The 26,939-nt window shown below is 45.2% G+C and overlaps 1 long non-coding RNA gene across 1 annotated transcript in view; it reads right to left on the reverse strand.

The window, feature by feature from the left end:
- Positions 1-26,488, reverse strand: part of LOC138527746 (uncharacterized) — a 70,827-nt gene extending 44,339 nt beyond the window's left edge. The window contains exons 1-2 of the long non-coding RNA XR_011284029.1: positions 26,363-26,488; positions 19,605-19,701 (exon numbers count right to left, since the gene is read on the reverse strand). This is a non-coding gene — a long non-coding RNA (uncharacterized lncRNA). The remainder of the gene's footprint in view (positions 1-19,604; positions 19,702-26,362) is intronic.
- Positions 26,489-26,939: the final 451 nt, after the last annotated feature.

The raw sequence follows: 26,939 nt of genomic DNA on the forward strand, positions 1-26,939 counted from the left end.
ACGTCTAGCCAAAATGTATGAGTGCATTACCCCCTATTGTTGGAGTGGATGCGCGCAGGTGTGCACATGCTGGCACCAGTGGTGGTTCTTTCTTGTTTTTGTTTCCTGTCTCTGATATTTTCTTACTCCCCTCCTTCTTTGTTCTTCTTTCTTTCTTTCCTTCTTCTTTTCTCTTCAGTACCACCTTCCCCATGGGGAGGAGGGTGCTCTATCTGAAAATGTCAAAACTCGTTTTTGCTGATCTAATGTTCTAGTTATTACACTGCATTATGGTTCAATGTAATGCTCTTGTCATGTTCTTGCAGATCACAATTGTTCAGATGACGGTAACGCGAATTATGAAGCTAGGTACAGTAAGTACACTTACATGAAAAAACAGAGGCATAATTACAAGATTCAAGACCCTATGATATGATATGATATGATCTGATATGAAATGATATGATATGGCATTTATAATGCGCCTATAGTGTTTCAAGGCGCGACCATGACCTGAAAGGAAAGGAAATACACATATGCCACCAAGTCCACCTGTGGTAGAACATGCAGTTTAATTTCAATTATTTTATGACAATAGCGCAAGTACCCAAGGCAAGCAAAACACTTCAGAGCTGCACAAATATAACTACTATCAATAGCAAGATGCTTCTAAATGTGCTGGACCGTCTGGGCTCAAAACATCAGTGCGCTTCCCTGCTGAAACAGGTGTGCGATGAATAGTATGTCAAAGTCTGCATGTGATACAACTTCCCCAAACTGTTGGCAAAAGGGTTCCTTGAAGGAAAAGGAAAACACCGGCATGTGAAAGTAAGTATCTCTTCAGCTCCCTGGAAGGGTGATAATGATTGGACAACAGCGGTGCAATGCCGAACCAAAGGCATTTCACAATTATCCTGAGTGAAGGCAGGTGGTGTCAACCATGCTGAAAAGCGCTGCAGCAGCTGAGCACCAGCAAAGAAACAGAAAGTGCATGTCTCTAGATGTTACTAGAGGATGCTTTCTTTAAATACAAACAAACTGCATGTTCCATTCACTCTTCTGTGCTGACAAAACATCTGAAGTGGATTTAGAAAGTGGCTCATTTGTCCTTCATCCCCAAGGTATGTGCTCCTGTCCCCCCTAATCCCTATGATCCCTGCTTCACCCTCCTCCTGTGCTAGCATCCAACACTACTTGTTAGGGCTCAGTAACACTCACTTTGTTATTTGCAAACCCACAACACGTTGCATTTGTAGAAAACTGACAATAAATCCAATAAGGGGAAACAGGCAGCATCAGCACAGTACAACCTATTTCTGTACTGCTGTACAGAAATGGACAGACAACCCCCCATGCCAGAAAAGAGGGCCGCAAGTACCAATTTCTCTGGGTTTATATACGGTTTAACACTTGAGGTTTAGTTACATTAGCAATATACCTCCTAACAGACTTCCTATTGTGCCAGATGAGATCTCTAGAGTCGTCCATTTTATGAAGGTCTCCTCTAAGCAGGTGCTCCACCGCCCCTCGAGAACCATCAAGGACAACATTGCCTCTCTCACTCCAGCCTTGGCTGACTTCTGCAATCACTCATTTTCCACTGGTTCTTTCCCCAACCCGTCAAGGACTCTCTTGTGCACCCTCTCCTAAAAAAAGCAATCTGCTGACCCTTCTTGACCCTTCTAACTATCGCCCTATCTCCACCACCCACTTTTTGGTCAAACTCATGGAGAAACTGGTCATCCTCCAACTGACCCTTCACACTGAAAAGGCCAGCTGCCTCCACAATCACCAGTCCGATTTTAGGGCAGCTAGAAGCACAGAAACTGCTCTCTTCTGAACACCTGTGAAGACCTACTCTCCAGCCTGGATTCAAACTCCCCTTCTGTTCTGATCCTCCTCGATCTCTCTTATGCCTTTGACACTGTCAACCACTCCATCCTCATAAACCGTCTCCATGATACCCTAGGCATCACAGACAGGGCACTGGTGTGGCTTACCTCCTTCCTTTCAAACATACCGTCCCAAGTACAAATGGGTCCTTTTCATTCCTCCTCCTCACACTCTCGACCTGTGGCATCCCTCAGGGCTCTATCCTATCGCCATGGCTCTTCAACATCTATCTGGCCCCTATGGCCCACCTGATCTCCACCTCCTCTCCTCATTTCCAGTGTTATGCAGATGACACACAGCTCTCTTTCAAGCTGCCATCCTCTACCTCCTTTTCCTCCTCCCTCATACCTGACTAACCGACTGCTATTCAGTCATGGTGCTCTGCCAATGATCTCTGCCTTAATGCCAGTAAGACAGAGATCATACTCATTGGGAAGCCTGCTCCTTGTTTTCCCCCTTCTCTCTGGCCACAAGGTGTGAGGCAAAAAAACATCGGGATCATCTTTGACTCCTCTCTCTCTTTCTCTCCACACATCATGGACCTTGCCAAGAAGTGCAACTTTCAGCTCCACTTTCTCAGGAGCATTCTACCTTTCCCCACATTCCCCCAAAAGCTCAACGTCTTCAGAGCCTTGGTTCTCTCTATGTATTGTATTGTGTGAATATTTATAAAGTGCAGCAAAGACCTGGCGGCATCAAGGCGCTGAACGGAGAGGATAAGGTTACAGTAGGCATTTAGAATGGCAGAGTCTTCAGCTGCTTTCAAAAGGAAACAAAAACAGGAATACCCCGTAACTGCGGGTTGGAGGACATTCCACAGTGAAGGAGCGAGTACGGAAACAGATCTGTCACCCGCCTGCACACGCTGGAAGCGGGAGACCACCAGCAGGAACTGATTAGCTGAATGAATAGATCTCTTTGGTTGATAGAGTGAATGGGCCTCATTACGAACCTGGAGGTAGCCATGCCACTATTTGCAGCATGGCTACCACCATTCCGGGTACCAGGTCTTCCTATCCAAGGTCGGAATGGCCCGATATTTCCCCATTCAGGGAACCCGGACCCGGTACATCCCTATTCCCATTCGAGCCCCCATAGGGCTCAATGGGAATGGGGAGGATGCAAACAATGGACCCGCTAAGGATGCCTGGTTTTACCTGGTTTTACCAGGCGTCCTTACCGGGTCCCGCAAGGAGTTCTTGTAATGAGGCGGTAGGGGGTTAACGGGGTTGGCATTTCTACCTGCCCCCTTAACCCCCTACCACCAGGGTCGTAATGAGGCCCAATGTCTGGATTGGAAGAATTCAGCCCCAACGTAATGGATAGCGCGATGGATGATACATAGAATCTTAAAATTCACTTGACTACTGACAGGGATCCAGTGGAGGTGACGAAGAAGATCAGGCTTGACTACTGCAAAAGCCTCTTCCTCAAGCTGCCGCTTTCCTTCCTTCACCCCCTCCAACTAATCTAGGATAGGACTGCGAAACGTGTCCTTGGCCTCAAGCCGAGGGACTGCATCTCTCCTGCTGTAAAATCTCTCCACTGGCTCCCGGTGACTGCAAGAATCCAATTCAAGACCGTCTGCATCATCCACATGGCCATCTGGGGCCTGGGACCTCTTTACATCCTGCTTTCCCTCCCTAAACAACTCCCAACCAGAGTCCTTCATTCCTCTGGCTCCAACTCTCTGCAGGTCAAACATTTCTCCAAGCAGAGAGTGGGAGGTAGATCCCTTTCTGCAGCGGACTCCTCCCTCTGGAATGGCCTTCCTTCCCCCTCAAACTTGAGCCTGAGCCAGATCTTCTAAAGTTCCGGAAACTTCTCAAGACGTTCCTTTTCTCCACTTCCTTCCCTCTCTCCCTCCTGTTCTAACACTCCCTCTGCCACTACGACTGGGGACTGGTGCCTTAAGAATCATACAGGGGCCCTACCAACCCCCACCAGTCCACCCTGCATCCTTTACCAGCACTTTCCCTCTGACTCCCTTTCCCGGACTAGCCCAACCTGTCCTCCCTTTCCCCCTTTTGCCCTGGCACTTGCATTCTTGGCCCCAAGCACTTCCATGCCCCCTTCCCTGGGGGCACCCCACTCCGGCACTTCTCCATCTATCCCCTCAACCCTTGCACTTACACCTTCTCAAGCACTTGCACAGTAGTATTGTCACAAGGCCAATATAACCGTTTCATGACCTTGAAAGGCACTGCTTCACAGCACCATATTTGGCTTGTACAATTACACTCAGCCTATACACATGACACAATATCCACCTGCAGAAACCTGTCCATCATGAGTACCAGGCGCCAGTCTGGTGACTAGCACCCACATGACCCCTATTGCGGTTCTCAGACAAGAATAACTCACCTTTGTGTGCGGGACTCGAAATTAGTACAAGAAAGTACTAATTTGCATACTCAATGGCATCACACAAAGTGGAGTCACATGAACTTTGGCATCAATGATGTCCTTACACTTCCAGTGATGTCACAAGAAGTGACATCACTGGAAGTGCCATCAGACGTAGTGCATAAAAAAACAAATGACACTATAATAAAATAAAACGAGAAACTAAAGTGTGAGGTATCTTTGCTGTTGTGTTGATACGTGCAGGCTGAAAGGACCCTGAATTCTGTATATGGATCAGTTTCTAGGTGTTCTATGTCAAGAGCTTGGAGTCATTTGTGTCCAGATGGGCACCTGACATGTCTGTGGTGCTGGGATGCATTGTCCAGGACTGTGATGTGCAACTTGGTTGGGGACGTGTTATATTCTGATGTTTGATGTCTATTGGGAGGGGTGTTTAACAGCCATGTGTGGGTGCTTATTCTGGTATATGTTTTGTGTGTTGGAACATATCATTTTAGTGTGATAGGGCGGGGAGCAGTCTGAGACCTTAATGGGCAGCTTGGTGAGGGGCTCAGAGAAAACTGAAAACACATATAACATGGCACAGCAAGACATGAAAGTAATCACAAAGCATTTGAAATCAAAGCGGAAGATGAAGAATGCTTTATAAGTCAAAACAACCTGTTGTCCTCTCTGCATTCCTACCACTGGCTTCTTGCAGGTGGATCACTTTCTCACATTGCGCAGTCAGACCACGTGTTTGTCTCTAGTTTAGCCGTACAGAAAAGTGTCAGGCCCACACCAGAACAATGTTTGATTTTTACCATAGAGGAAATACCGAACAGACTGGTCAGAAAGCTAAGTGGTACAGTTCATTTGAAAACTCCCCTCAAACAGTTGCAGGCAGTACAGACGTGAAGGGAGTAATGTTGATTCTAGGTAAGAATGGAGACATCCAACACCTCATGGCAGGGTCTTCCTTAATGTTCCTCCTGGTAAGAATTGCCTTGAACCAGCTTACCAATATGTGCAGTATTAGTTCATGCACTAACGGAACAGGTTACCTGTACCAAATCATTGAAATGTAGTGTTTGAGTGCTCTCTATTGCATGTAGGTTAATCAAGACTTTAACTCCCAAAATGTATTAGTTTGTCAAAAGAAAAGGCAGGATGGTCCAAGTCACGTGGTCACCAAACCTTAATAGCCTTGAAATGATTTGGCTCGCTCACCTGATCAGTGCAAGTATTGCATGATACAAATATGATTACCTATTAGGTGAAACCAAAATGAGATATGTGTAGCAAGCCACTGATTCACAAGGAGGGGGGGCATTTGTGGTAGCTATTACATACATATTAAATATAATATATATAGTATATTACATATATATGACTTCTAGTCAACCTCAATGACCAATTCAACTTACTCTTCCTTCTGATATACAGACCGTCCACCAATAACCCTAATTTTGCTGCAAAACTCACTGATGCCATAGCTAACCTTTCCACAAATCACGATAACATAACTGTTCTGCAAGACGTCAACATCTCGTTTGAAAGTGAAAATGAAACCACAACAAACACCCTGAGCGCACTACCAGAAACTCTTCATCTCAGACAAATAGAGAACGGACCCACTCACAGAGCGGGATACACACTATATGCAATTTTTCGCAAAGATGAACTTTCGACCGCTTTCCCACCAGTCCCAATCATGTGGAGCGACCATCATATGATTCCTTTCATCGTCAAAATCCTCAGCCGCATGATGCCCATGAACACAAAACTCCCAGTGAAAAACAAAAGAAACTGGACAAGACTTGACCGTAAAGCTTTAACATAAATATTAGAACCTACCAAACATGACACCACCCACCTAAACAAATGACACCAGACACTGTTGAAGATAACCTTCACACCTGAATCGCAGTTGCATTAGACCAACTAACACCCTTAAAACACTTCAAACCGACACCAAAAAAAGTCACAGCAAGATGGCTCAAAGAGGAACTCAAGGAACTCAAAAAACAAATCATAAACTAGTAAAGAGATGAAGGAAGCAATACAACCAGATGGACAATATCAACTACCAATGACCAATTCAGCTATACAAATAGACAGTCCTGAAAGCCAAGAAAGCATACTATACAGCAAGAAACCAACTGGCAACAAATCCACAAATGGTTTGGAATCATCAAGGAAATCAAAAACCCAGCTTCATGTAACAACAGCATTGTACCACTGCAAACCCTAGAAGACACCATCACGGCCCACCGAAGAGCAAACAAAGAAGCAATATAACAGACGCATATAAGACGCATCCCACAGGACCACAAACCACATGCTCAATGAAGGCAGCAACCCAACAATCAATGACTTATAAGCAAGGAAATCTTCGACAAACTATTAAAAGATACCAACATAGCAAGATCCCGAAGCGACCCATGCCCACCGCACAGCTACAAAAAGCTACTCATCCACAAAACACTAGCCCTCTACATCTGACTACTAATAAATCCATCCCTAAACATGGGAATAGTATCAAAGTTATTCAAATCAGCATACATCAAATCTCTTCTAAAAGATGAAACAGGAAATACAGATGACCGTACGAACTTCAGACTGATATGAAACTAAAGTTCCCAGTGAAAATCTTGGAAAACCACCTAGAAAGCAACAGTGTACTTGGCTAATAGAAGGTTGGCTTCTTCAGACCAATGTGAGGAACAGAATCAGCACTTCTCTCCATATGGGACAACCTAAAAATGAACGCAGAAAACAACACTCAATCAGGCCTTATACTACACTACTGGGCATATCAGCTGTCTTCGATAACATCAAACACACAATTCTAATCAAGAGTCTGAAATTCAAAGCTCTGAACTACAACGGCTGAAATCCTTCCTCACGATCGAATGTAAAGAACCCACATCCCCCCATTTACGTCAAACACATAAACTATCACCTGTGTTGTACCACAAGGATCAAGCCTCTCCCTACTCCTCTTCAACATTGATATGACCCCAATGATGCTCATTCATACCCATGGACTGACAGCCTACAACTAGGTAGACAACACCAAACTCTTCTTCAGGACAACTAACTACAATGACCCAGACAACACCCTCAATAAATGCCTCACCGACATAAACACCTGGATAGCAAACCGCAACCACAAACTAAACCCAACCAAAACAGAAATAATAATCTCTCCATAAGGAGACAGTCCAACACAAACATCCCTCACCTAGCCCCGAGGATGGGAACCGAACTGGAGACGTCAACCTTGATTAAAAAAAATGGGAATCCTCATGGACAACATTCTCACCTTGAAACCACAAGACAGCACAATAGCAAACAAAGTTTCCACTACCTGCGATGAATAAAGGAGCTCCTCCCCTTACCTCAATTTTGCACACAGAACCCTTGCTATAATTTCCTTGGTATTACCTAGGAGAGACTATGCAAATGGTCTTTACCTAGGAATGCCTGAACACCTGAGAAAAAAAAGACAACACATCCAAAATACTGCAGTTAGACTACTCCTGAGACTAAATAGAAGAGACCACATCACACCAGCCCTAAGAAGTCTACACTGGCTACCAGTAAAAAACTCATCAACTTCAAAACCCTATGCATTGTCCATAAATCGTTACATGGACAAGGAGCAAAATTCATCCATGAAAGAAATCACCTGATGCCAACCGACTAAGCAGAAAACAAAAATACAAGGGATAAATACAAAATGAAAAACAATAACATAGCTACAAATACCCAGAGATCACCCAATACCCACTAACCACTTCTCTCTTCCACAGAACCCACACCTCCCACCTACAGCACACGCCCAGAAGGATAGTCTATCCACCCACTAAAACTCACAAACCACACATCACTCTATAACTAAGCTCCAAACCCAATTACCTCTGGGCCTCATCACGAGATGGACAAATAAGTGTAAGCCAAATCTGTGTGACAGCTGCCCCCGACCTTCATTTGTGTGGGAGTCACGAAAGATTCATGAGCCGTGATGTCCTTGCATGGATGACGTGTCATGAGTCACTGGTTCGGCACATCACAGCTATACAGCCTAATCGGCTTCCTGATACTTGCCAACCAATTACGTTCACAGGCTACTCCACTCCATTGCTGCTTTGTCTGTTGAATATACATAGTCCCTGCGTATTAGCCAACATAAAATAATCTTGGTTTTGACAGCTCCCCTTTTGTGATTTATAGCACAATCTCTTTTAGCACATTTCATTGGTCGCTTCTAAATCCCATTCTGTTAGAGTCAATAAGTTATCTTGCATCAATAACCCAGGACTCATGTGGGCTTCTATTTTATATACCTGCCTGTAGATGTTAGTTTAAGCAACTTTATTCAGTTGCTGCATTATCACTTTGTTTTGCTTTGATATGATGTTCTCATGTCTTGTTAACATACATTGATTGTTTTTCTTAATATATACTCAATCTACATTATCTTTTGTATTTCGTATATTGCAATTTCATTTCATTTGAACTAATTTAAAACTTCAATCTCCATTCTCGCAGTCTTTATGGATATGAAGGGTGTTGTTACAGCTTCTTCGACAACAGTACCAACATTGTTATTGTTATTGTTATTTTGCATTTATATAGCGCCTTATATACCATTGGTATGGTCTGAAGGTGCTGGTAGGTTGAACGCTCTTGGGAACCGAAGTTCATATCAGTAGAGAGAGTCAAAAAGGGTGCGTGTGGGCACCGGGTATGTGTGCAGCCCGTGCGGTATCCGTGCAATAGCTGCATTCTAGTGGTAGGTGTGCTGGTTGAGAGGTCAGGAATATGTGTTCGTTCTGGCAGGATTTATCCAGACAGGATATGGCTGTGTTAGGCCTGAGGAGAACGCCTGGCTGAGGGGTGTGTTACCAGCAGTGATTACTTAGAATTATGTGGAGTGAACGGGGAGTGTTGGTATGAGAACAGTTATGCCGAATGGTGTCATAGTATCACTGTGTTCTATTTGAGTGGTGATGTAAGGAGAGAGTAAGTGTGGTGGTGGGATAAGATGGGTTATATACCCTTTCAGATATTCTCTGCATTCCAAATCATACTATATACGTCGCGTGCTCTAGTCCGTTCCATGCACTCCTATCCACTCCATGCATCCCAGTCTGCTACATATATTTCGGTCACGCATTCATGCATTCCGGCTTGCTGCGTGCGTTCGAGTTCGCTCCGTGCGCTCCAGTTCGCCATGCGTTCTCCAGTCATTGTGGGTTAAATGCTCTTTAAGCGTTCTCTGCGTTCCAAACCATACTTTATATGTTACGCAGTTCTATGCGCTTCAGTCCGTTCCATGCCCTCCTATCCACTCTTGTCTGCCCCATGTGTGCACACTTGTCTGCCTCAAGCATGTACCCACTCACCTCCTCTACGTGCTCACCCCCTCTACGCGCTCAACCCCTCCAACGCGCTCAACCCCTCCTACGCACTCATCCCTTCTACGCACTCATCCCTTCTACGCACTTATCCCTTCTACGCACTCATCCCTTCTACGCGCTCAACCCCTCTAAGCAATTCAACCCCGTTTATGCACTCATCCCCACTATGCACTCATCCCTCTACGCATTCATCCCTTCTACACACTTATCTGATCCCCGTACTCACTTGCTCCCCGCACTCAACTGCTCCCCATACTCATCTGCTTTAAGTACTCGTGTCTTTCACGCATTCAACATCAGTATCCTGTCCTATATATTCATCTCTACACTCATCTGTTCTATACCTTCATCCGTTCTGTACACTCATTCACTCTTTACACTTATCCGCTCATATGCTCTATCTACTCATCCGCTTTATCCATTCAACCACTCTGTACACTTATTCACTCATACGCTCTAACACTCATCCGCTTTATCCACTCATCTGCCCTATCCACTCATCTGCCCTATCCACTCATCCGCCCTATCCACTCATTCTCTCATCCGTTCTATCCTTTCATCCACTCTATTCACTCATCCGTCCTATCCATTCATCCGCCCTATCCACTCATTCTCTCATCCGTTCTATCCACTTGTCCCTTCTATCCGCATAAGAAGAAAGCAACCACAGTGTCAATATCTACAGCAATAAGCACTGCCCACATATACAAATCTGCTAATTTGAACATCTGCATGGACAACTTAAAGACATTCCTTTCACTCAAATTTGCAGCACACAAAGTTGATTTATGTTACACCTTTAATCTTCTGTATCTGGGGCATTAGTTCTAATAAACTGACAAAATAATAAGGCATTATATTTGGCCTAAGCCTCCCTCCACTATCTACCCAAACATGGCTGTGTTACTTCTTTGTCTGTTGAATATACATAGTCCCTGTTTATTGGCAAACATAATAATCTTGATTTTGACAGCTCCCCTTTTGTGCTTTCTAGCAGAACCTCTTTTAACACATTTCATTTGTCCCTTCTAAATCCCATTCTGTTACAGTCAATATGTTATCTTTCCTCAATAACCCAGGTCTCATGTGGGCTTCTATTTTTTCTTCCTGCCTGTAAAGGTTAGTTTAAGCAACTTCATTCAGTTGCGGCATTATCACTTTGTTTTACTTTGATATCATTTTCTCATGTATTGTTAATATACGTTGATTGTTTTTCTTAATATGTACTCAATCAACATTATCATTTGTATTTCATATATTGCAATTTTATTTCATTTAACCTAATCTAAAACTTGAATCTCCATTATCGCTGTATTTATGGACATGAAGGGTGTTGTTACAGCTTCTTCGACAACTGTACCAACAAAAGAAGAAAGCAACCACAGTGGCAATATCTACAGCAATAAGCACTGCCCACATATACAAATCAGCTAATTTGAACGTCTGCATGGCTAACTTAAAGATATTCCTTTCACTCTCAAACGTTATTTGCAGCACACAAAGTTGTTTTATGTTATGCATTTAATCTTCGATCTCTGGGGCATTAGTTCTAATAAACAAACAAAATAATAATAAGGTATTATATTTGGCCTAGGCCTTCCTCCCCTCTCCGTTCCTCCCCCAGCTCCCTCTCCTCCGCTCCCAAACCCAGCTCCTCCCTGATTGACTGTTGCTTCCAAGAAGCACAGTGTTTACATTTTGCTGAAGGGGAAGCCCTCTTCTCATTCCATCCTGCGACTCCAGAGCATTTGGACCCTCTTTCCACCAAGGTAAGGCCTGAGACCATTGGAGAGCCATTGTTTGTGCCCAACATCTTTTTTGTCAATCCATCTCTCTGCCCTCACTTCCATACGCCTACCTACCCTCTCTGTTCCACCTACAGCTCCCTCTCCTCCCCTCCCAAACTCACCCCTCCCTGATTGGCTGTTGCTTCCAGGAAGCACAGTGTTTACATGTTGCTGAAGGGAATCCCTCTTCCCATTCCATCCTACCACTCCAGAGCCTCTGGACCCTACTTCCACCAAGTTTAGGCCTGCAACCCTTGAAGAGACGTTGTTTGTGCCCAATATCTTTTTTGGCCATCCATCTCATTGCCCTTGTTTCCCTAGTCCTACCTCCCCTCTCTGTTCCTCCCCAGTTCCCTCTCCTCTCCTCCCATACCCTCCCCTTCCCTGATTGGCTGTTGCATCCAGGAAGCACAGAGTTTACATTTTGATGAAGGGAAAGCTCTCTCCCCATTCCATTCTCTCACTCCAGAGCCTCTGGACCCTCCTTCCTCTGTAGTAAGGCACACGACCGCTGAAGAGCCATTGTTTGTGCCTGACATCTTTGATGGCAATCCATCTTGCTGCCCTTGCTTCTGTAGACCTCCCGCCCCTCTCCATTCCTCCACCAGCTACCTCTCCTTCCCTCCCACTCCCACACCCTCCCTGATTGGCTGTTGCTTCCAGGAAGCACTTTTAGTTGAGAGCCCCATGGCAGCCTTGCCCATGCATCTGGCTAAGGGCCCAGGCAAAGGGCAGCTCATTTGGGCACCTCCATCACCTTTTTGCCTGTTCACCCTGGGTGGCCCTGCCAGGCACTGACCCCTATCCGCTGCGACCCCCTGGTAAGGGACGACAATGTTTTCGTAATATTTGCATGGTAGTAGGTTTGCATAAGTGAATCTAGCTGCTGTCCTGGGCCACAATCCTCCATCTTTGCCACAGATATAGTGCTGTATCACTGTACTATCAAAGCTACTTGCATGTAAAGCTAGCTACTGTTTGTTTGCACTACCTTCATTCAACTAACTCCGCTCCTGGATTTAAGCCACACTAGATTAACACTGAGCTAGTTACTGCTGCTCTTAAGTCTAGCCACACTAGAACTGTGCTGAGTCAGTTAACACCGCTTTATATTTAGCCACACTAGAATTATAATGATTTAGGTAATGCTGCTTTGAATTCAGCCACACGAGAACTGTAATGTAACACTATTTTGAATTTAGCCATGCCAGAACTGCACAGACACAGATAACGCTGCTTTTGAATCTAGCCATACTAGAGTTATAATGATTGTGTTCGCTGCTTTGAATTTAGCCACATCAGAATTGTACTGAGCTGGTTGACGCTGCTTTTGAATCTAGCCACACACAAGTTATAATGATTTAGGCAACGCTGCTTTGAATCTAGCCACACTAGCATTGTACTGAGCTGGTTGATGCTGATTCTGGCTTTAGCCACATTAGAACCGCACAGATTTGTCCTCCGCTGCCTTGAAATTTAACCACATGAGAATTGTAATGATCTAGATCATGCTATTTTTGATTTTAGCCACACTAGTATTGGACTGACCTGACGTCCGCTACTTTTGAACTTAGCCACCAGAAAATTGTAGTGATCTAGTTAATGTTGCTTTTGAGTTTATCCACACTTGAATTGTAATGATTTAGGTAACTGATTTGGCATCCGCTACATCTGAATTCAGCCACACGAGAACTGCAGTGATCTAGTTAACGCAGCTTTTGAGTTTATCCACACTAGAACTGTAATGATTTAGACAATGCTGCTTCAAATTTAGCCACACTAGAATTGTACTGATTCAGCATATGCTGTCTTGAATTAGCCACTCCAAGATGGTAATGATTCATAGTTAATGCTGCTTTTGAATTCAGATTTTGCTGCCTCAATAACTCACCACCACTTGTATCTTGGCACTTCTCGCATTTAGCCCTAAAGTGCCCTAAAAGTATATTTTGCTGCCTTGTTATGATGCCACTCCTTGGATTTTAGCACTACTTCCACCTAGCCCACACAATGTCCAAAAAGCCAATTTTACTGCCCTGAATCCACTATCAGTGTAATGCTACTACTTGCATCCAGCCCGTAGAGTGTCCCAAAGGTTCATCCTGTTGCCTGATACCTCCCGACTGTCAATATTTTGGCACTACGTACATCTAGCCCCAGATTACCCCAAAAGCCAATGTTGTCGACGTCAAGTCTGGTGCAGGGCCACCTTGTGTATGACTATGGTATGTGCAATGGTAACACGAGTAGACTGAAACAAGCGGTGATTGAGCTTTCCGCAACTGCGAGGCATTTTGAGAACTGTATCTGGCATTGTCCTACTCTAAATGTGGAGTTCTTATTGCTGCAACCTAAGCCTCTGATGAAAAGCTGTACACAGCTTGAAACACGTGTCAGGCTTCTCTTCGCCCAAACAATAAAGGCTTTTCTTTGCACAAACAACTAATTATAATTTCTTGGCGCAGTGAGACTGGGAACATCTTTGTTTTTCTTCAACTATTCCTGTGGATGTGTATTGGCAGTACACCCACACCGCCCAGATACCCGCAGCCTTGATATTTATTTTCTTAAACACTGTATAAGCGCTGTGGACTTGTGACTTTTTCTGCCATAACTTTGTTCTTATGACTAGAAGGCCTCCACCTGTCTAGTTCGGCCGGTCTCTGTGTTGGATGATGTAGCCGTCAGAGACAAGAGGTAGAGGTGGGTGTCAATCAGGTCTCAGTAATAAAGATGGAATCAAGGTCATGTGTAGTGATGAGGTCAGAGGTGTCTGCTGCATGGGTGATAGCTGAGCGGACGTTGGCGAGCATCAACTTCCCTTTTGTGGACAGTGAGGGAGTGTTGATGGGCTTGAGGTTGATGTAGTTGAGGTTGTAGCATTGCGGAGTCCATGCCTTAAAGGAGGGGCGATGTTGTTGGCGTTGCCTGGTGATGCTGGGGATGGCCTATGGGGGCGGAGGGAGAAAACACATGTCAGCACGTGCTTACCTGTTGTCTGAGCAGGGATTCGGGCCCTGGGTCCCACCGGTCTGAACAGTACTGTGTGACAGGCACCAACAGCATGTCCTCAGTAGAGACTCAAGCCCTTGGAATGTTCATCATTGCCACCTGCAGGCTCCCTATCCTTTTATACTTTTGCTTTACAAGAGAAGAAGATATAGATGAAAATGAGGGAAAATGGGTTTTAAGCAAAACAACTGCTAAGGCGTTAAGACTCAATCTAGGACTAATGCAGTTGACGGAGCATAGGGACCATACAGTAAAAACACTTTTTAAGGGTCATTTTTAACTAAGTTTGCACTGCGAACGGCAATACATAAATGGTTTAAGTTAATTATTTGCACCATGCTGAAAACAAGTGTAAATGCCTCCTGCCATGTACGCATGGTTTTCCATGGAATCATCTGCTTTTAGCAGGTGCAGCAGAAAACATTGGGATCCTATGCATTTATGCGGCATGAAAATCACATATTGTCGTAAACGCATTTGCCTTTGGCAGCTGTAGTGGATGGCCGAGGTGGAAACAGTTATTCTGAACCATGTCAACGCTGTCTCCCCCAAAAACTTGAAAATCTCCAGGTGTGCTAAAACAGGTATAAGACCATGCATAACACATTTAAGCATAATTCTTCTGCTGTTAAAGCACTCCACGGATTTGGGCAAGAACCCTCTTGGGAGGAAACATTGATCTGTCCCTTTTGCCCGTACGAAGTGTTTTGGCAAACTTACATGTTTCGCAGTAGCCCATATATAATGGATCCTTGGCTATTTCCTTAGCCTGAGAGAAGGGGCTGTGTGGGTGGGGATAAAGGTTAGGGAGGAGGAGATGGGGAACAGAAGGAGGCTTTGAAGAATGGGGTAAGGAATAAAGATGGCTGGTGACATAAGATACATAAAAAAGGGACTGGACAAAGTAAGGAGACAAGGGTATTGAACCTTAGAATTAAGAAATATGCAGTATTGACCGATGTTGTAGCAAATGTGTGTTAGTCAACATTCTTGGCATCACCCTGACCGAGATGTGAGGAAGGATACAGAACAAAGAACATGGAAAAATACACACTGTACACTGCAACCTACTCAATGTAAGATCAATGGCTAAGCACGACAAAGGCATTGTCGACCTCCTAATTGAGGATGGTACTGATGCGCTCTTCCTCACAGAAACATGGCTATCAGACAACTAAAAATAAAGCGCTCACAAGCCATACTCAACAACCACAAACTAATACATTCTAACAGAGAAAACCAAAGAGGAGGAGGAATCGCAATAGCGTACAAAGACCACATATGTTGCACACCACTCCCCTCAACCGACATAGAAAATTGTGAATCAAGGAACGCAGAGAGACAGAGACCCTCATGTGTTCCCTCCACTGAGACAACATAATGAGCCAAAGCCTGCCACAAACCCACATTCCCCACTAGCAAGTTGTGTGTGGTCCATGGTGGCTACACAAATATGTGCTGTGTTCCCATATAAGAACATACTCATGTTGGCTTTAATGCCAGTAATGATACTATAAGAAAACATCTCCAAGCTGGCTCTGCCAGTATGAGAGTAGCCCCACATAACATACTCATGTTGGCTTTGCCATTAAAATTTCAATGCCATAATCAGAAAATATGTCCAAACTGGTTCCAATGTAAGTCAGTCTAGAAACGCAAGAACATCTATGCTTGCTTTATCATAGTTACCCAGTAAAATATTTCATGTATGGAGGATGTAATGTGAATTAGAAGACAACCAGTGAATATTATCTGCACTAGAAGACCCACAAGGGATGTAATGTGCATCTGAAGTCCATCAGAGGCTGTAATGTGCATTGAAAGACCTAAAGAAGCCCTACTGTGCATCAGAAGACACTCATAAGATGTATATACATCACAAGAAAATCAGAGGGTGTATTGTGCATCACAAGACCCACATGGAATCTAACGTGCATCAGAAGACCACCTGAGGATGTTATGTGCATCAAAAGTAACTTGTGGATGTAAAGGACATGAGAAGACCCATACAGGATGTAATGTGCATCAGAAGATACACAGGATTTAAGGCGCATCAGAAGATACACAGATGATTTACTGTGCATCAGAGGACCCACAAAGGATGTAATGTGCCTCTGAAGTCCATCAGAGGGTTTAATGTGCATCAGATGATTCACATGAGATTTACTGTGCATGAGAAAACCCAAAACGAATGTATGGTCATCTATAGACATAGAAGAAGTGTAATCTGCACCAGAATGCCCACAATGATGTAGTGTACATGAGAAGACACATGCGTACAAAATGTGCATCAGAAAACAAACAGAGGATGTAATGTGCATCAGGAGACTCACATGATGTTAGAAGACTGGCTTGGCATATAATGTCCATCAGAAGACCCTCAAAGGATGTAATGTGCATCAAAAGATACACAGAGGATGTCATTTGCATCAGAAGACCAACAGGGTATGTGCTGTGCATCAGAAGACAATCAGAGGGTGTAATTTGCATCTGAAAACATTCAGAGGGAGATGTGTGCAGCATAAGCCCTGCTGTGGATGTCTATGCACCAGAAGACCATTAGCGGATGTAATGTGCACTAGGCTGTGTAAGGTGCACCAGAAGACAATCAGAGTGGGTGATGTGCAGAAGAAGACCTGCAGTGAATTTACTGCACATGTGAAGACCCCATAGGTGGTATATTTATTGGAAGGCCCACATATGCTATGATGTGCGTCAAAAGGGACACAGGGATGTAATGTGCATGAGAAGACACAAGAGGGTGGAACATACAACACAAGATACATAAGGGAACACAAGTCATGTCTTGTTCCTAAGGTAACACACAGATGTGATGCGTACCAGAAGGAACACGCAGGAAGTTCCAAGGATTATAAAACAAACTGAGAGGGCACACTTTGTTTATCAGAAGACACACACAGAATCTTAAGCATTAGAACTCATGGCAGACATGTTAAGTGCAAAGGATACTGCACACGTGTGCTGTGCATGCAAAGATGCATAGAAGGGGTACTTTGATTCAGAATACACACAGAGTTCACAATATGCAAGCTAGAGGGTACATAGTGCATCACATTTAGACTGCACAGGGATGCAGCTTGGAGCGTTGACACGAGAACGTCTCCACTTCTTAAAGTGCACCCGCTGCAGGTGAGACCTGCCAACTTCCACATATCCCAAAGATTAAAAGAGCGCCTTAGCTGCTTCTGGGGTCCCAACCTCACCATCTCCAGAAGCAGGAAGAAAGTCACCAGGGATCGAGAGCTCATTCTCCAGGCAGAGGACAGAGCCAGAGAGCCTGAAGCAGAGAAGGAGGTAAGGCCGAAGGAGGCACACCGCATGAGATGGGGTTCAGGAGGGATGCAGGGGAGTGATAGTAGAAGGGAGAGTGAAAGACAGTGAGATGGAGGGGCTTAGATGCTGAAGGAAGTGAAGCACATAGAGAGGAAGGAGGCAGGCTGGGAATGAAGCAAGTTTATTGTATAAGCAGTTTATCTAGGCAAGCAATCTCCCCATCACTTAGGCAATGCCATTCCACTGAGATTTCAGTGTGGACTATGTGTGTGACCATATAAAACATTTCACTAGTTTCTACTTGATCCTTGTCTGACACTCAGTAACTTGAGATAATTACAGTCTCTACTAACTCTGGCAATTGCATGTGGTAAAACAACTCACCCTTGAACAAGGCCTCCGTCATCACCACTTCTTTTTTAAATTTCATATATATATTGGTTTATCAAAATCTTCATACATATTGTGAGAAACCTGAGGGAATTCTCACTCCTAGACCCCTCGGATCCTCTGCAGCTGGTGACAGAAAGGCCATCGCTATTGGATCCCGACCCTGGAGGTGGAGAAGCCAGGGAGGATCACCTGGGTAGAGGATTCTTGGGGACTGGGAGTGGGGTGCCTTTGGGCGAGACATGGTATCCCCCTTTTCCTATTGAGAGCCAACTCAACCCTTCCCCAACCTTCATAGGTTATTGCAAGTCAGCTCCCCTCATTTCTCCACAATTGGCAATTGACGGTACTCGGACAAAGAAGAAGAAACTAAGAGCAATGAAGTCTATGCTCTTTTACCAGTCTGATACTGGGACGAGGAAGATGAATGTTAAGAGCTGTCAGAGTCAGGCATGTCCCTTTGATTGTGGTCATGCAGGGCTAATTGGACATTCACACCTGCAGCCTGTCAAGGGTCTTCAGGTGTATAAAAGGAGACTGCCCAGCAGGTCAGAGAGCGACAGGAAAAGCAGCAAAAAGGCCAGGGCAAGCAGCAGAGACCCTTACTGGAGCGGGACACCGAAACGCTTGGAACCGCAGAGATAGGCGGTCCATGGAAGCGTGGCCTGGGAGCTAGGTCTCCCTGGAGTGGAGGGAGCGAAGTGAAGGAAGCCATGTGGGAAAGCTGTCCATTTCCCTTATGCTCACGTTGCTTGTTCCCCTGGTTTGAGAGACCAACACAGGAGTTTCTGAGAGACAGGAGGTGGAAGCCTGGCCTTGAAAGCAGCAGGCTGTGTGCTCCGTGCTGCAGCAAGAACTGTCAAAGTGACCAGTGATTTTCTGGTGACTGAGAAACCCGCTGCGGGAGTGTGTGATCTTTGTTATCAAGGAATACTTTGTATCGTAGTGGTTGCGTGTCTCAAACAAGCACGTTTTCAAAATTCTCCAGTCCTTCTCATTTTCAATTACCGAATTGCCAGGAATTCATTGTATCGGCGTGGTCGTGTGTGGCATGAAAGATGTTTTTGAAGGTCTCCGAACACTGGGCAATGCATTTAAAGTGAAACGAACAAACATTGAAAATGTAAGTGCAACAAACAACCATTGAACATTTAAAGCGAAACGAACAAGCATTGAACAACATAATAAACATTGAACTTCAGATAATTTAAAAATAAGTTATGAGCAAAAGCCACATTTATTGAATACCGAACTGAATGAAAACTTTGCGAACAAACAGAATCAGGACCCTTTGAAGCTAAAGAGGGAACAGGACCTCAAATTCAAGAAAACCATTATATGCTGAGTTCTGAAGTGAATATAACTTTAAAGAGCAAGCAAACCACTACATATTGTGTATTGGAATTGAATACAACCTGAAGCCTAATTGATGATTTAATTTAATTGGTTTTCTATAACGTGCCTAATACCATACCTGAGTTTGGTTTTAAGCGCGGATCCAGGATTCGAACCTCTGTGTGATCTTGCTTCCAAGACCAGCGCATTACCCCTGTGCTATCCTCCATTTAAAACTAAAAAACACAAAGGGATATTATTATCAACTTGTGTGAAAGCTACAAACTACAATAACAAATATTTGGAAGCAGTAACAATTAAACTGGGAAAATTAAATCAAAGAAAGGAAGGATATTTCGTTTTGAACTTTGTTGTTTGAACCAAACTATATCTTGGGGAAGGGAGCCCTTGAGATCTGAGACGTTTGTTGATGTGAGGATGGAGTCTCAAGGTTCCCTTGTATTTGAACAATGTTGCTTGGAACTTGAGGAAGGAAACCTCAAGTATTAGTTAATTCCTATTGAATCCAAGGAAGGAAACTTTAAGACGTTTTGTGGAACTTTTCACTTGGGGAAGGGTGCTGAATGTAAGCTGCGAGCTGGAAGAAGCTCAGACGTTTGTGTTGAACACTGTTCTCTTTTGGTTGCTTAAATCCCTACACATTGTACAGATTTAGTGGTGAGGGCAAGTTTAGGTTTTGGACACAGACAGATTCCTAAATTGAACTCTTTGACTCAGGCTTTCCTTAGTTTCATTTAGGTAGGAAAACCCACCTTAGTATAGGGCACGCTAGGCCTTTTTCCATCCTGACATTTAAGTTAATAAAGTATTTTATTTTAATTATGAATCTGTTGTCTGTGTCTTGCTTCAAGATGCCTTCACAATATCCATACACATACAATAGTTCATAGAAAACACATTGTAGTGGCGACAAAGCCGAAACAGCCGGGTGCGGTACACATCTGCGTGGACATGCGCCTCCCGAATGCCGCCATTAAACGAGAAAGACATTTAACACCGACCCTTGATGACATTGTGGGGGAACTGCAAAGGGCCAGAGTATTCTCGAAGCTGGATCTGAGGTCGGGCTACCACCAGCTAGAGCTCCACCCAGATTCCAGATATATTACAACATTTACCACACATGAGGGTCTCTATCAGTTTAAACGCCTGAGTTTTGGCATTTCCTCTGCGGTGGAAGTCTTTCAGAATGCCATCAGGGGCACGCTGGCTGGCCTAAAAGGGGTACTCAGTATGAGTGACGACATTTTGGTTTTTGCTGAGTCCAAAGCCGAACACATGAAGAGACTGGAGCATACCCTGAAAAGGTTGAGCGAGTTGGGACTTACTTTGCACCGCGATAAATGCACATTTTTCAAGGACAGGATTGGCTTTTTGGTTTCATCTTCCATGCCAGCGGCGTCTCGCCAGATCCTGAAAAGGTCAAGGACATCCACGCAGATCGAGAGAGAGGCGTTGGCCATTCTTTGGGGCTGCCGCCACTTTCGTCTGTACATTCTGGGCAAGCCAGTTACGGTTGTGACTGACCACAAGCCGCTCCTGCCCATCCTAGCGGGCGTGTCGTCAAAGCCCCCCCCAAGGATAGAGCGCTGGATGCTTGCACTCATCGAGTACGGGGTCCAGCTAGTATACAGACCGGGGACTAATAATCCTGTGGATTACCTCTCACGCCACCCAAACCACGAGCGGGTGGAGGGTCCCAGTGAGGTACTGGATTGCCAAGAGTTGGTGTACCGCGTTGTAAAGAGCGCGATGCCCATGGCTCTATCTAGGGTAGCCGTGGCCGAGGAGTCGTCGATGGACGAGGTGTTTCATATTGTCAAGGCTGCGGTGAGAAGTGGTGACTGGAAGGAAGTGCTCCAAAACAACTCCACGCGGGAATTGAGGGCTCAGAAGGACCTTCAGGTGCTCTGGAGGGTGAGGGACGAACTCTCGATATCTGAAGATTGACTACTGCTGCGGGGAAGGCAGATCGTCATTCCACAAGCCCTGAGGAACCGCGTCCTGGAACTGGCACATACGGGACATCAAGGTATCGCCAAGACAAAGGCGCGGCTCAGACCCAAGGTATGGTTCCCCGATTTGGAAAGTCTGGTGAAATTGTATGTGAAAAGGTGTTTACCGTGTCAAGCGGCAAGTCCTGTTAAGAGGGCTCCGCCCATCAGTTCCATGGAAAGGAGTGAGAAGCCGTGGGGCACCATCCACGCTGATTTTGGATCAACCGGATGGGGCATGTTCTTTTTGGTGGTGGTCGACCGATGGTCGAGGTACCCGGAGGTGGAAGTGGTGGAATCAACAGTGATCGACCACACCACCAGGGCATTGGACAGAATGTTTTCGACGCATGGCTTCCCTGAAATGTTGTGCTCGGATAATGGACCCCCATTCACGGGGAGCCAGTTTGCACAGTACTTGAAGGAAAAAGGCATCCAACATCGGAAGGTCTCGCCCCTCTGGCCTCGGGCGAATGGGGAAGCTGAAAGAATGATGCAGACCCTTAACAAAGTGTTCAGAATATCAGCCAATGGAGGGAAGGATCTACAGCAGAAATTGGTCGAGTTCCTAAGGGACTACAGAACCACGCCCCACCAGTCCACAGGGGTCACCCCAGCCGAAACGCTGTTTGGACGCTGCCCAAGAGGTTTGATACCCGAGATGGAGGGCCGGGAACCCGGGGTTATCGACAACGAGAAAGTCCGGGAGGAGCGAGTGGCACGCAACGTGAAGGAGAGTGCGAGGAGAGGTTTGCAAGACAAGGAGGTGGCCGTAGGTGTTTCGGTGTTGGTGCGGAATCGTAGACCTGAAGGAAAGCTGTCACTACCATACGAACCCCAGCCGTGGACTATTGCCCATGTGAAGGGGACCGTGGTCACCGCGGCCAATGAACGAGGGACAATCACCCGCAACCAATCTTTCTTTAAGAAAGTGGACGTTCCCTGTGAGGAGGCAGACCCCGACGATGGAGCCTCATTGGGAGCAGGGGCTGAGAACCCCGGAGCGGATGCCCCACTGGATGAGCCGCCGCGGGTGGAGTGCCCCGGCGTGATCCCCCAGAGCAGCTGCCGATACCCTGTGCGACATTATCGCAGACCACCTGTTCGTCTCAAGGACTATGTCCTGTACTCAGGAGACTGAGCCGACGTCTGAGTCAGGTCAGCGACCCACGTTGGGTCCAGTTATCGTTTTACATGGTGTACTGTTGTGTTTGATCTAAGTTTGTTTTGATTAAAGAAAAAAAGGGATTTGACGTCGTCAGTGTACACGACGCATGCGCGAGCCTCGTTTTGGGTCGCGCATGCGCGTTTTGAATAAAGAACGTCCGTGCGGCAGTTGCCGCCGGCACCCTGGAAAGCACGGACGCATGTGTCATGTCTCAGTGATTGGGTGCGTGTGCGTGCTAGTACAGGGCGGCCCGAGGCACGGGCTCGCCCATCACAAAAATGTCAATCGCCTTCCAAATCAACTAACACTCATGCACAATACGGAAAGCAGAATGCAAACAATGGAATATTGCAACGTGTTTCAATTCAGTTGGAATACATGCTCATGTTATGCAATTAGTATACTAACCTGGGCACAAAATACATTGGGAGTTGGGTGCTTTGTATTACCTCATGTGCATTGCCTACTTCTGAGGCTAATTTTAATTCCTCCCTTTTGTTTTACAGACATGACCTTTCTACACAAAATAATAATTTGTCATTTAAATACTGCTTCTGCAAAAGGAATGTACACAGAACATTTTACATACAGTTTGTATCTCCCAACTAAACTTGGTAAACTTGGTACTCATTTATCGACCTCTGAAGTATGAAAACATGATTTGGCCTTGCCAGGATTCACACATGTGACCTCCACACCACACATGGGTTTAAGCAGCAGGTGCTCAACCCACTGCAATATTCATTCTTTGGGTTCTGCAATGGGTTTCAAATATATTTTTCTGTGGTTTGGTGAGCTCTGCTGTTACCCTAACGCAATCACGGGGCTCGCGGTCTGACGGACTCTGCAACATCGAGGCAGAATTCAAGACTGCTGAGGTGATATTTGCTAATTAAGCAGAACAAAATGATATGTCATGAGGTGTGAAGCCAATAAATGTTGGGTTTTCATTTTCATCAGTAATGCAGTAACTGCGTGGGGCAATGCAGCATTGAGTGGTGAGCCTCGAACAAATTCTCTGAGGATGGTGTGGCTAAAGCAGTTGTGACTGACCACAAAAAGGTGGCAGTCTGGTTGAGACTGGGTCTATCAGAGCGCTATGTTATGCAATCACTGATGCTCAGCACCATGCTTTTGTGTCATCACTGCTTGTGCACACCCTCGTTTTTCATGGCAATATAAGACTAAAGGTTTTTGTTATCGGGTAAGCCAGGAGCTGGCACACTGCGAGTGCTCTTTTTACTTCTAGGAATTCTTCCTCTGCTGCTGGTGTCTATACTAAAGGATCTGCTGCCTGCAAGGGAATCTTCTCTTGTGAAAGGCGTACCATGTTAGCGTAACCTATTATCCAGTGCCGACAGTACCCAGTTGCCCCCAGTAAAGACCTCGTTTGAATGATTGTTGTTGGTTTGAAAGTTTCAGAATAGTTTCAAGAGGAGCATTAGACGCCTAAAATCAGTTATGCTTTTTACTGTTTGTCAAAATGTATAAAAGTTTTAAAGCCCAAGTCAATTTAGAACTTACAATCTTGGACGGCTACTAGCAATATTAGCACCCGGCTGTGGAGCCAGGTGCTAGGTGGAGGGGCCAGGAGTGGCCAAGACGGTGAAGAAAAAGCTCTGGCTAAGCGTTGATGCTCAACGGGTTGAGCGTGCAAGTCCCTTTTTGCTTTCTGTGTTCAAGGCGTGACGCCAGATGGGAGGGAGGGTCTTGGTAGTGAAGCTAGAAGGAGGGAGTGGGCCTTGAGGACAGAATAGGATCGTACAAGGTCACAGCCTTATAGAAGGCTGCAGGGTAGATGGGGTTCCAGGGACAGGCGAGAACAGGTTGAACAAAGAGGGAGGACCAGGGGAAACACCACAGAGTGAACATTTGAATGTTGTCAACAGGGCCGGCGCTTACATCTGGCAGCGCCCGGAGGTGGGGAAACAAAAAGCGGAGCCCCAACCTCCCGACGTGGTGGGGGTTGTGTTGCCAAAGTTTATTTTCTCGCACCGTTGCTCTTCTAAATAGCGCTGCGGCCAAAACAGTAGTGGTGCTGTATTTAATGAAGTGATTATCTCTATGCTCCCATGGTGGAGCTGGGAGTTATCAGTCAATAAGGTGCCGATGCTAAAGGAGCATGGGGCAGCCTTTCAAAGGCTTCCCCATGCTAGATTAGCATTAGCGCTCTATTGTGATAAGAAATACCCGCTCTCATGCTGGAATGCCTGTTGCCAGCAGGAGATCACAGCGGATTAAATCACAATAGGGCACCGGCTGCGCCTTCACCCACCAAGCCTGCTCGTAGGAACCCTTCAAAGACTCTCCCACCCTCGAGCTGGCATCGCAGTGGGTTAACGTGGCACCCCGGGTAGTCGGCCTGGCCGCCCTGGCCTAAAGCCAGCCCTGGAGGCCGACCAGCCGGGTCCATGACTACATGGGCGAATATTGACTGGGTGCTTTGGATCCTGATTGGTTTTCAGGATTCCAACATGTTACCCAGCGTGCTAATTTAAGATAAGGTGGCTGCAGCTGGCCTGGCCTGATTCACAGGATTCACCAATGTGCAAATGTAGGTCCATGTGTAATGAGCAGATTGTTTTATTTATTAATGACATTGTGGCCAGCAGAAATGCAGGTGGGCTCACTACACAACGCATGTTTCCGCACATGTTTAGCTCCCTTTTTTGCAATAATCATCTTTATCATATATCGTTTTTCGTGTTTGTATTTTTTTAAATTCCTTACTTTCTTAAATGTTGTTTTTTATTTTTGTAATAGTTATAAGAAAAAGTTATTAGGAATGAAATGCACTGTTTACCTTTAAAATGGGATTGATGCTTAATTAAAGACAAAATATCAATTCTTTCAGGGATAACTAAACTCTAATAAAACCTATTCAGATATATTTTTAGATCTGATTTGAGATAGCACCAGTTCCCTCACAGCCGTAAACCAATTGTCCATGTCCTAGGTGACCCATAGGGTGCTCCTGACTGGCCCATTGCAAGGTGTCTCTCCGCTCAGATCACTCCAGTGCATCTTGCCCTTCTGACCGGTGGACGCATTAGTTGCACAGTCCGTGCCTCAGCTAAAGCTAAACCCATGTGCTATTTAGAATCAGCCACATGACCTAAGGTGAATCGAATCCAGCCATCATTTTAGATTTCTTTCTGGGCCGCCCTCAAATATCTGTGACTATACTGGACAAAGTTCAAATCAAGTGAGACAAAAGCTTTTCTGTGAAAAATGTTCATGCTCACAAATGAGTTTTAAAGGTTTTACTATTTTGTTATATTGAATGGGTTTTCGAATCAATATTTTAAGAACAGAAGCATTTGCATATTGAGTTAATTATATTTTGTCCATTATTGTGCAATATTGTAAAGAAATCGGGATCTAAGAGCATGTACAACATTTACATTGTTCACCACTTTTTTTTATCACTTTCCTATCAATTTCGGTGAGATATAGCCATTAGCATTAAAAAAAAAGTCTGCTTCCTTTTGAATTTACCATATTGTTTTTTTCATTCCTTTGGCTTGAGTCTGTAAAACTATATTTTGATGTGGACTGCCAAATCCACATGCAGTAACCACAAATGGCATGGGTGGAAGGTTTACACTAAACCCCACTACTGGCACTGCTCCGAACAAAGGCACCAACAACCACCCGCCACACCCCTTTGACACTATTGCCTCCCCCCAAGCTATTTAACTAATTCCCTCTTACCTAACGTCTGCCAAGTAGGAAGTGGAGGAGGTGTTCCCCTAAGCCCCTCTTGCTCACATGCTACACCCCACTTCATCCCACCGCCAAGATTCTGTCTTCTTACCCACACTCCAACTGAGCCTCCTCTTCCCATGCCCACCCCTGGACAGGCATGAGCTGACAGCGGATGTGCATGCTTGCATAGTTGGGTTCGTGAGAGTACATTGGTGGGTAAATGAATCATAGAGAGAGAGAGAGAGGGAGAGAGAGAGAGAAAGAGAGCGAGTGAGAAACAGAGACAGAGACAGGCAAGTGATAGTAGTGTCAGGCTACATTATCGCAAATGAAGATTCTCTGGACATATGATGGTATTTCCTGGCATATAGGGGGAGTAACATGGCATATGCCAATGCTAGTATTATGGTTATTTGATGGCAGTACCAGGATATTAAATGGCTGCACTTGGGATGTCAATGCCCAGAATACAGTGGGAGAAGCCACACATGATATGATATGACATGGCATTTATAACGCGCCTATACACAAGAACCTACAATTCGATTGGAATATCTGGCCATGCTATGATAGAACATCATAT

The sequence above is a fragment of the Ambystoma mexicanum genome, chromosome 7q (genome assembly GCF_040938575.1).
Source record: "Ambystoma mexicanum isolate Mex_15411 chromosome 7q, UKY_AmexF1_1, whole genome shotgun sequence".
NCBI classification, from domain to species: domain Eukaryota; kingdom Metazoa; phylum Chordata; class Amphibia; order Caudata; family Ambystomatidae; genus Ambystoma; species Ambystoma mexicanum.